Source organism: Herpailurus yagouaroundi, unplaced genomic scaffold, assembly GCF_014898765.1.
Source record: "Herpailurus yagouaroundi ecotype Mexico unplaced genomic scaffold, PumYag 166, whole genome shotgun sequence".
NCBI lineage: Eukaryota > Metazoa > Chordata > Mammalia > Carnivora > Felidae > Herpailurus > Herpailurus yagouaroundi.
The window spans coordinates 27,404,741-27,416,116 of record NW_024412407.1 but is presented as its reverse complement, the minus strand read 5'-3'; the positions used below and the strand labels follow the sequence as shown (position 1 = coordinate 27,416,116).

The 11,376-nt window shown below is 43.6% G+C and overlaps 1 protein-coding gene across 3 annotated transcripts in view; it reads right to left on the bottom strand.

Annotated features, from left to right (window-relative positions):
• Positions 1–7,863, bottom strand: part of LOC121038830 (cationic amino acid transporter 3-like) — a 13,864-nt gene extending 6,001 nt beyond the window's left edge. Inside the window, exon 1 of one of the 3 annotated variants that reach the window (XM_040488707.1) lies at positions 7,449–7,863. The gene's annotated coding sequence lies outside the window, so the exon portion shown is untranslated. Of the gene's footprint in view, positions 1–6,789; positions 6,955–7,448 lie in introns of those variants that run through there. The other 2 variants (XM_040488708.1, XM_040488706.1) reach the window with 2 other exon arrangements.
• Between the last annotated feature and the right edge of the window lie 3,513 nt (positions 7,864–11,376).

Sequence of the window (11,376 nt, the reverse complement as noted above, 5' to 3'; positions counted from 1 at the left end):
AAAGAAAGAAAGAAAGAAAGAAAGAAAGAAAGAAAGAAAGAAAGAAATGTAGAGAGAGGCCAGGGAACATGAAGCCAGGTTTTATCAATTCCATAATGCCCCAGGGTTTCCCTTACCTCCTCTCCTCCTCCCTGTATTTCCTTTAGTCTCTGAGCTCCTTCCAAACTTCAAAATAAAAGTTCCATCCCAAGTCTCCCAGAACAACTCTTGTCAAGTTGAACAATCCACCCACAAAATTGCAGGCCATCTTGCTTTCCCAGCCAGCCCCACCCACTCTCCTTTGTCCTGGAGATCATTGGGTTCACTCCTTTGTCTCTAGAAAGGTACTGCCCTCACTCTGGACCTTTCCTATCAAAACATTTTTCCAAGGCAGTAAGTTCCACTGGTCCCCGTGATTGGATGTTAACACTTGATCAGGAAGTTGGCTCTGTGACTCCTCCCAAATAGCCTCAAAGATAGTTTGGATACCAGTTGCCTTGCTAAAAGTTTGATAAAGACTTGAGAGGAAGGCTCCTGAGGCTGTTAAATAATTATTTTTAAGCTGTCAAAGTTTCAGAGAAGTGGACTTTAAATGCAGCATCTACAGAGATTATTGCAATCCATTTGTATCCAAGCACAGCTCCTTCCTGATCCCAAAGTATATAGATTCTCTCATCCTCCTTAAAATTTCCAGAAAATGAAAACTCTGGAGCCAATCAAACCAGTGGCTCCCAAACAAACAAGAATAAAATATTCTGGATAGCTGAGTTTCCCCAGAGTTTCTGGATTTCTAACTCAGCACCTCTGCAACTTGGGTAGGAGGCAGTCATAAACACAAGAGTAGAGGCTTTGAGTGTAGGGCAAGAGTTTTAAGTATTAGGAAGTGTTGTGTACACTTCAAGACTTCTCTTGAAGTCTGTGTCCAATAATGGTCTTTCATTTATTCAAATATATTGGCCCCATTTATTCATAAAGCAAAGAGAAACACAAACATTTCTCCACTCAAGTTGCTTAAGTTCCTGCAGTAGAAAGCAAACAATAAAAAAAGTAATATGAATAGGTATTGTGTTGGTATTGCAATCAGTACTGCAGAGAAAAAGGAAGCAAGAAAGGGTTAGGATGTGCTCAGTAGGTGTTTTGATTTTAAAATGGGTGCTCTTGGGGCGCCTGGGTGGCTTGGTCGGTTAAGCGTCCGACTTCGGCTCAGGTCATGATCTCACCATCCGTGAGTTCGAGCCCTGCGTGGGGCTCTGTGCTGACCGCTCAGAGCCTGCAGCCTGTTTCAGATTCTGTGTCTCCCTCTCTCTCTGCCCCTCCTCTGTTCATGCTCTGTCTCTCTCTGTCTCAAAAATAAATAAACGTTAAAAAAAATTTTTAAATGGGTGCTCCAATACACCCTGGCCTTCACACTGTTGTGCAACCGTCACCACCATCCATGTCCAGAACTTGTTCGTCTTCCTCAGCTGAAACTGTAACCATAAAGAGTTAGTTCCCATTCTTCCTTCCCTGTAGCCCCTGAAAACCACCATTCTACGTTCTTTCTCTATGATTTTGAGTACTCTAGGTACCTCGTATAAGTAGAATCATACAATATTGTCATTTTTTGACCAGGTTATTTCACTTAGCATAATGTCTTCAAGATTCATCCAGCTTGTAACATATGTCGGAATGTCCTTCTCTTTAAAGATGAATAACATTCCATTGTGTGTATATCTTAATCTTGTTTATATATTCATCTACTGATGGGGCTATGCATTGCTTCACCTTTTGGCTGTTGTGAATAATGCTGTTATGAATACGGTTGTAGCTTTTTGAGTCCCTGCTTTCAATTCTATAGGATATATACCCAAGAAGTGGGATTACTGGATCTTGTGGTAATTGGATATTTAATTTTCTGAGAAATCACCATACTGTTTTCCACAGTGGCTGCCCCATTATACATTCCCAACAGCAATGCACAAGCATCTCAATTTTTCCACATCCTTGCCAATAATTGTTATCTTCTAGTCTTTTTAAAGGTAGCCATCCTAAAGGGTGTGAAATGGTGCCACTTGGCTATTTTTGAGGAATAATAAGGAGGTCTGTGGGGCCAGGAAAGAGTGAGTGAGGGGTAAGCAGTAGGGGATGAGGTCAGAGAGAAAGCAGGAAGCCAGATGCTTCATTGTAGGGTCTGACAATCAGTGTGAGGACTTTAGCTGTTACTCTAGGTGTGATGGGCACCCTAGAAAAAGTGATGGTTTTACATGTTGACTACTGATTTTCATGTTATGTAAACTACGTATTGGGTTCTGTAAGGAAAGTCCTCCTCTAGAGTTTGAAAACAAGGCATGGAGACAAGTTTTGTAGAGATCTCAATAGATGTCTAGTGTATCTGGTAATATGACAAGGACTGAACTAACTGCATTCTTGCCTCTGCCTCCCTCTCTAGGTGCCAAAGCAGAGATGCCATACAGCCACCCATGGGACACACACACACACACACACACACACACTCCCACCCAGACCTTGCACAAGGGGAACACCCAGTTAGAGAAGAGGTCAGGAGTAGTAGGTGGGGGGGGGGGTGTTGCTGAGGAGCAGAGCTTCTGTCTGATGATGCTTGAAGCATGCCTTTCCTTCCCCAGATGAAGCCTGAGGTACAAAGAGTTAATTTTCCACAGCCAAGAAAGTACCCCACAATTTACAGTCCAGTTTGGTGATGTCAGACATCTGACATGAGAACTGAGGTCCAAGTCTCTTTCACCACAACAAAGTGAAAGTACAAAGGGAGTAACCCAAGTCAGCTGAAATAAAGTGCAATATCTGTGACATTTATATTTTTCTCCAGTGTCATCACCTTGACAAATGAACACATGCACAGCACAGAGTTTTGTTACTTCCACTGCTTTATGTTATTTGGAAAATAGGTCACCTAGTGCTTTGGCATTAGGCAACATACATGATACTCAAACTGTAATAACTACATTGAGTCTAACCTGCAGAAGTGGGGAGTGGTACAATAGTCAAATGATCAGATTGTATGTAAAACAGGATTTCATTTGTTTCAGGAGGATGGGGAAGTATCCATGAAATGCCCTTATACTATAAGCTCCCAAAGAAAAGAATTTTCTCCATTTGCTACCATTTTTCCTGTACTGTCTGTAGATACCTACAATTATGGGATCATTGTACTTTGGGTTGAATCTAAAGTGATAAATTGGGTGGTCCTTCAAGTTGAAACTACAAAAAAATTTCTAAGTGAGAAAGACTGGATTCAATCTATTAAAGATCAGATTTCAACTAAGTGTATCTGAATACAAAGACAAATTCCAAATTAGAAAATTCAAGCACCATAGTGATTGTTTGTATAAAAGAAATCAAACAAAAGCAACATCTTTCTACCCCCCAAATTATAAACACCACCACAATTATTCCCAAGTCATCATGTACTCGTATACACACAGTGCAAGACAACGGTGGCAAATAGTGGATTTCCCTCAGTGGGAATTTACAATTAAGAGCATTTCGTGAGCACTTCACCACCAGCCAAAATAAGTAAAAGATATATAACTAAGAACTAGGAAGGGTAATCCTAAATTATAAATGAATAGTCAAGGCAAGAGTATGTCAAGATACCAGATGGCTTCCTAGTTGATGAAAGGTAAGAGTTGTAAGGACCTCATTTTCCTTGTTGGCAAGACTATGAGTGTCTTCTGTGCACCATGGGTCAGCCTGAGAAGGCCACATGGAAGAGGGGGAATTACCCTATTTTGGCATTGTATGTAACTGTTTCCCAGGACAACATCAATTCAAGCTACATCTTCAGGTTGGGCCATGATCCAATAAATAGAGACTCTTTTAGGTCTTCTTCCATGCCACCCACCAAAAACACAAAATAAACCCCACCACACCTTGAACCGGTAAATCCAGTTTGCCAACTAAACAGATTCAGGTAAACATTTGCTACAGATATTAGATCTAGATATTAACATATATTAATAATAATAATAATAAATTAAAGATAATAATAATTCTCAGTCTTGGTCTGTGCAGAAAAGGAAAGGAGAGAGAAACCACTGCAGTAGTCATAAATGTGTAACTTATTCCCTGGGGAAAGAGAAGTAAATGTCAGATAGCTTCCTTGAAAAGTTGTAAAGAGGAGCGCCTCGGTGGCTCAGTCAGTTAAGCGTCCAACTTCACCTCAGGTCATGATCTCACAGTCCGTGAGTTTGAGCCCCGCTTCAGGCTCTGTGCTGACAGCTCAGAGACTGGAGCCTATTTCAGATTCTGTGTCTCCCTCTCTCTCTGACCCTCCCCCATTCATACTCTGTCTCTCTCTGTCTCAAAAATAAACGTTAAAAAAAATAAAAAAAAAAAAAAAAGAAAAGTTGTAAAGAATGCTGAAGTAACCAAGCTCAAACTAAAGAAAATAAATATCCAAATTTATCTCCCTGGAGTCTTCTGAGAACAACCTCACTAAGCGATCACTTACTAGGCATCCTCCCACTTATGATTTTACTTTGTGCTGTATTCTATTTGCATGTTACTCGGAAGATTTTGTCTCCCTTTCTAAAATAAAAACTCCTTATGGTAGAATGTGCTTCATGTTCTCTCAATGAGGCTAGAAACCCTAATTCTGCAAGTGAATATCACTAGGTACAACCAAGACTTGAACTTGAAGATATGGTAGTCCACAAATTGTATGCTCATTAGACCTACAGGAAACACAACCGCCTCTTCCAACTCTCCTACCTACTCTACCACCCCAGCACAAAACCTCTCAAATCCCATCCCAGTATGGCAGAGGCTGAATTCCAAGTGAGAGAAAACCCACCCTGATGCAGACTAACACACTCCAGACCAACTGTATGTAGGCCAAATGCATTAAGCCAAATGTAGACTAATTTATCTGTAGATGTAGACCAAAACATTTTCACTTCCTTCCCAAAATACCTGTATAGTCCTTGTTACATGCAGACACCATACTATCATTGCACCATTATTTAGGTAAACAGATAGCCAGAGCTTTTCAAGAGGCTGTGTATACTCCATATTATCTAGTATCTTTCTGGTATGGCTGTGAACAAGCACCCTTTCTTAGTCCTTCTGGAATAACTGGAGAGAAGACAGAGCTAAGTGCAACATTCTTGATTTATGATTTCACACATTTACAGGCTTAGTTTCAGTCAGAATTCTGTTTTGAAAATCATTTACATTTGTATGACACCAAAACAAGGTGATCAACTTGACAAGTTAGAAAAGCCTGAGCTTCTGTTTCTAGATGTTTTCATAAATTAGATGGGCTACCAGTAAGAATCAAAATCAGATTTTTTAACAAGAATCAAAGAGAGCTGGGAAAAGCCAGGAAGGATGTGCAATTAAGGGATTAGAAAATGATATGATACATTGATGTCAACAGTGCAACTCAGTTTTTTCTCTACTTCCCCCCTACAATTTTCTACTCCCTTTTCTCAACCCTGAATCTTATCAACAAAGAACATCTATTAAAAGTCCTCAGGAGAAAGCAGTAGAAGGAAATCCATCTGCCTGTCTGCCTTATTATCCAAACCACAACTGTCATGTAGCTGAGCACTAATCTGCACTCATTTTTTTCCAAGAAGTCTTGCTAAACAGCTTTGTTTTTCCTCCCAAAACCTTCATTCCCTTGTAAGTTCAGAATCTAGAAACTTATCCAGTCATCCCATGTATAACTATACTCTTGTCTCCACTTTCAGACTAGCAGTTGTGAGTGGTCAGAGCCCATTGCTCCTTCTTCTGTACTTCCTCACAATATACACCTTCAGTATTACACTGCATACAAAGTGGCTTAGGAAACGCTGTTATCCCTCTGGTCATCTTCCTTCATATATTTAAATATGTCCTTCTGTCCTCCCATATAAGTACTTGGCCATTACTTTCTTTCCTGTCTCACCAGACTGTGCTCGGTTCCTCTCATAGCCCTAGGTAGCTGTGGCACACCCTCACCATGACCCTTGGAAAGTTAATTTGTTTTGCTTTGTTTTGTTGTAGGAGGGTCACCAGATCATCTGAGTCATATGAAAGTTGTATCATGCCTCAAAGTCCTGAGTTCTCATCCATGGATCAGTATGACTTCTCCACCAAGACTCAACTGCCTCACCGCAGCTTGGGCATCATAATCTAAAACATAGCCTCTGCCACTGCTTTTTAAGGGATACTTTTTATCTTTCTCTCCTTGTTTTTTCTAATCACTACTCTGCTTTACCACTGTTCAGTACTAAAATAAAAAAAGGGATGAGGATAAACCAAAAGAATATAATCAAAAAATCATTTTTATCAATTTGGAATTTACTTGGTGAAATAAATTGGCCTTTCCACATGATTTTGCTTAAACTAAGGTTAAAATAAATCTGCCTTCTGGAAGCATATAACATGTATCAGTTGATAGTGGAGATAAGTTGCCTAAGAACTTCTAGAGGGCAAGAGAAAGACAACCTAGAAATAAACATTTGACACATGGAATCAATGCATCAAGTGTTGTGCATGGATAAGTGTTGTCTGTGCTTCTGGTGTTGGGGTAAAGCCCACAGTGTACATGGCAGTGGGGAAGAGGGTAAGTGGAGAATAATTTAAGAGGCCTTAAATTAAAGTGTTGCAAAGGGCCTTAAATTAAAGTGTTGCAAATATGTTTTAAGATAACAGCAAACTGCCACTTTGAGACCCAGTGTTATAGGACCACTAGGCAGACACACCCCAGGGGAACTTAGGAATCTTTCCTCCTACAGCCTGACCTGGCCTATAATCAATCTAGAACAAATTTTTTTAAATTAGATAAGAATGGTAGGGAGGTACCTTCAGCAGCTGTAAAAATAGATATCTGTCTCCTTCAGCATGGAGGAAGAAGACTCTTGAATCCTCTCTGATGATGGAAGACCACCTTGGCAAACCAGATCTGCTATTCTGCAAAGTCTACAGCAATGTCCTCCCTAAGAAGACATGACACAGAGACTTTCAGAATCTCAAGTAAGAAAGTGTGGCAAAACATGAAGGAGGAAGCAGAGCCAAGTGGAAGAATATTCATTCACTGAAAGAACATGTCTAAGCATACTATGTGCTGGGCCCTGTGGGCAAGACAAAGCTGAAGAGAACAAGCTCTGCTACATGTCAGAAAGGAAAACCAGGAAGGAGGGAAGGGCAAAGAGGTGGGAAGGATGCTGGAGGAGAAACACCAAGGAATACCCTCCCATGACTTATATTTTCTTCAGCAGAGATGAGAGCTTCTGGTCTGGAGGAGAACAGAGTGTAGGTCTCTAAATCACTCTGAGCCCAGCAAACTTACCTGCCCTTCCTCAACTCATAAAGCCTCTAGTCTGCACCCTCTCTGGTGCTAGAAATATCCTCTGCTCAAACCCTACAGGGCTTCCACAGCCAGGGATATTCCAAGCCCAGCCTCTTTTTCTCTGGCCCAGTCTGTTTTCTTGCCAACCCTACAAACACTAGAGATCACTTACCAATTGGCTTTTTCTGTCTCAGAAGAGAAAGACCTGAGAAGAATGTGCAAGCCAAACCCAGGGACAGGTAAAGAGGTTAGCCAAGCAGAGTTAGGACTTGGAGTGGAGCTTAGCTGGGCCATCAGGGAGTTGGGGCCCTCAAGAGCCAGGCCCTTCTGGAGGCTGGGCCCTCAGGAGGCGGGGCCCTAGGAAGGCTGGGTCTCTATGAGTTGGGGTTATTGGGAGGCAAGTATATGGGAAGGGTGGGAAAGGGTGAAGTAAATGGCTTAGCTGGAATCCTGGAGAAAAGCTGAAGCTGGGCAGTAGAAGACTAGTGGGGGCCTTCATTGTGAGAAGGTAGACTGAGGGCTTACATGGGACTTTGTTGGAGACCTTGTGGCAGCAAGGTCTGAATTTAGAAGTAAAGAAGCTTCTGGGGGTGCCTGGATGGCTCAGTCAGTTAAGCGTCTGACTTCGGCTCAGGTCACAATCTCACTGCCCGTGAGTTCGAGCTCCACTTTGGGCTCTGTGCTGACAGCTCAGAGACTACAGCCTGCTTGATTCTGTGTCTTTATCTCTGCTGGCCCCTCTTCTGTTCGCTCTCTCTCTCTCTCTCTCTCAAAAATAAACATTAAAAAAATAAAAATAATTAGAACTGAAGAAGCTTCCCAAAGTCCTGGGTATAGAGGAGATCCTAGTTGGAAGAAGGAGAATGTTGGGAGCTGAGTGGAGTACATCCTGTGGTAATTTGGAGGCCAGTCCCAGATCCAGCTAAAGGGTCCACTCTGTAGCCCTTTAAACAAGGATAAAAGCATCCCCCTCTGACACCTCTCCCAGAATCTCCTACTAGATTTCTCTACCATCATCAACCATCCCAGTCCTCCACCCATGTTTCTTATCTTCCAGGAAAAAAGCAAAAGGGATCTGGTTAAGTTTTACCATGAGGGATTTCCTGAGGTACTCATAGTATATTCTAACTGAATGTGCATTGAGCATTGTGCTGGAGGAAGTAACAAAAAAGATGTAGTTTCTGCCTCGAGAACTTTCTGCTTAAGACATTCAAAACATAGGACTTCCAAGACCCTGAAATAGTGACCAAAGGAAGGTGCCTCATCCTTCCCAGGATGTTAATCTTCAAATAGAGGCAAGACTCTCAGAGATGGAGAAGGTGGGGCCTACTTTGAGACTGAGGGCTGAATGGACAAATGATGGGGCAAGAAGCCAACGGTCTCAAGGAAAAGGGGCACCACTGGCTCTCTGTGATAGTGCTAGATTCCTCTAAACCTTAAAATAGTTTACTTAAAGACTGGGGTGGAGGTGGAAGGAGGGGAGAGAAGGGTAGCAGCAAGATTTAATAGGGACATAGTCTATATTAACTGTACTAAAAGCATTGAAATTGAAGAACAAAGAATTGCTCCAGATATCAGGAAGAATTTCCAACAGAGGAAAACCTACAAATCACATTGACTCTGCCTTAGCACATCTCCATTAGGCATGGACCAAGGGCACTAACTGAGCATAACCTTTGTTCCAGGCACTATGCTGGGTAGTGAATGAGTGGCCCAGCCAGGATTATAAAGCCAAAATTCCTGGAGGCAAAAGAGACAGGCAGGAATTTAAAGGATGTGTGCCATGACAGAACGGTAGGGGAAGGGGCTTCTGGGCGTTTGATTTGGGGGCATCTGGGTCATCTGTTCCAACATTCTAGGCTATCTTACCTTGCTCAAGGTTGGATTTTCCCAGATGTGCATCTGCCCTAGGGAATAAAGGGCAGATACAGGGGGAGGGTCTATCTATCCTCGCATCTGGTCCTGAGAGTAATCCTTCCTCTTTCTCCCTGTGCCATTCACTAACTTCTTGGTAGAATGTGGGAGGCTGGGGGAATTGCAAAGTCCCCCAGCTAATCACCAGGTAAGGAAAATAATTGACCCAGGGCTGGTGGGGTTGGGGGGGAATGCAGAGGACACAGCAATGGGGTCATAAGTCTCTCCTGTACAAGGGGGGGGCAGAATGGGGCAGTTGGAGCCCACTAGGTGATTTCACATGAACTATCTGAACCTTGGGGGTGAGAGGAGGGAAGAGGAAAGAGGCAAGGGTGTCAACCAGAGGCAGGGGAAGAGGCTGAAGGATACAGAGATAAGAGAAGCAAAGAAGAGAGATAGAAGGGAGGCAAGAGAGGGAACAAGGGTGTGGGGAGGCAGCAAAAAAAGATATGGAGGAGATGTGGGTGGAGAAACTAAAAGGCTCACAGGGTGAAATTCACACAAAAAAAAGTGATGGGAAAAGAGACCCTCAGAGACTGGGGAAGTGAAGCATGGAGAAAGCAGCCAGATAGAAGGGCTGATGACAGATTCAGTCCAGGAAAATCTCAGACCACAAAATATTTGGAATCAGAGATACAGAAGGGTTTAGTGCTTTCCTGACACTAAAAGTTACTGCCTTGTGAGGTTTAGTGTCAGGGAAGCAGGCAGCTGGAGAGATTCCATCTCTAGTGGGTAGTGCTTTCCTTTAGAAACTCCAAGGTACCTGTATCAGTGTGTGTATGTGTGTGTTTAAGTGTATGTGTGTGTGCATGTGTATTCACTTGACATGCATGAGGGGAAAGGGGGAATGGATCTGATGGTCCAGGAGTCCAGGTCCTGTCTGGAGGTGAGAGTATTTCAGGAGCTGGACTCTCAGACCCTCTGCAGCCCTAGCGGACACAGACCCATGACTGCAGGGACAGAGGGTGGCCAGTCCTGCCACCGCAGAATGAATGCAGGCTGGACATTGGGCAGCCTCTATCCTCCCTGGGATTGAATTTGCTCCCGATTCACATGGTTTCCTGTGTTTTGTGGTTCAATCCAGTCTCCATTCTCCCTTCTTGTCCACACTCATGGGCATTTCCTACGTTCAGAGCTTAGAGCACTTGTTAGACTCAACCATATGAAATTCTTGATAGTCACTTGGTTTTGGTTTATACAGTCTATTACTTTCACTCTTCCCTCTTCCAAACATATTTTTTGATTTCAGGCTAAGGAGACAGGGGAGCAGACTGAGGAAGGGCAAATAACAAGAGCTAATATTTATTGAGTCCATACAGTGTGCGGAGAGTGTTGCATCCTTACCACAGCATTAATTCTCACTAGTCCCAGGGATTATTTCCTGCAACCCCTGCGACTATTTCCTACCTTTTACAGGTGGATGAGACCAGGTGAAGATGCTTCATGGGGAGGAACAGGGTTGGGATTCCAATTCAGCCCAAGACCTCCTGCTTCACCACTGCCCGCCCCCCCGCCCCCACAACCAGGGGTGTTCTGGCAGAGACTGGGAACCAGAAGGCAATGCCTGCAGCTTCACAACAGGAGGGTTTAGTGTCAGGCCAAAATGGAACTCTGCCTGGGACATAAGAGCCTCCATAGAAGGGGGTGAGGGGAAGCCCAGGGACCACACCTGAAACCAAGTGGGATAAGGGCCCTTTCCATGGAGAGCCAGTAAGGAGACTAGGACATGAAGCCAGCTGTGGGCAGAGTGCAGGAGGGGGCAAGGAGGATCGAGGATCTTCAGGGGAGACCGAGGGCAGTGTAGACAGAGAAGCAGTGAGACAAAGGAGAGGATTCAGGCTACAGAGTATACGCCACCAGGGAGGTAGCAATAGCACCTGCATGGGGAAGAAAGATAAAGTCCAGGGTGAAGGATGAAAAACAGGAGTGAGGGAGAGACCCTGTGGGAAAGATGTGAGATTGAGGTAAATAGAGGAACCTGGGGTTAGAGGCAGTGTTCAGAGATGGGGAGCAGGCATCTTTTGAGAGGAGGGAGAGAAGGGAAGAATGGGGGAAGGTGATAGTACTGGGGAAGGAGTGAAGGAGGAGGGTGCACACATACATGCACTCATACCTTCCAAGTCAAAAGGAGCAATTATGTGGTTATTGGCTACTAGGTCCCAGTGAGCACCCCAGCCCCATCTCCT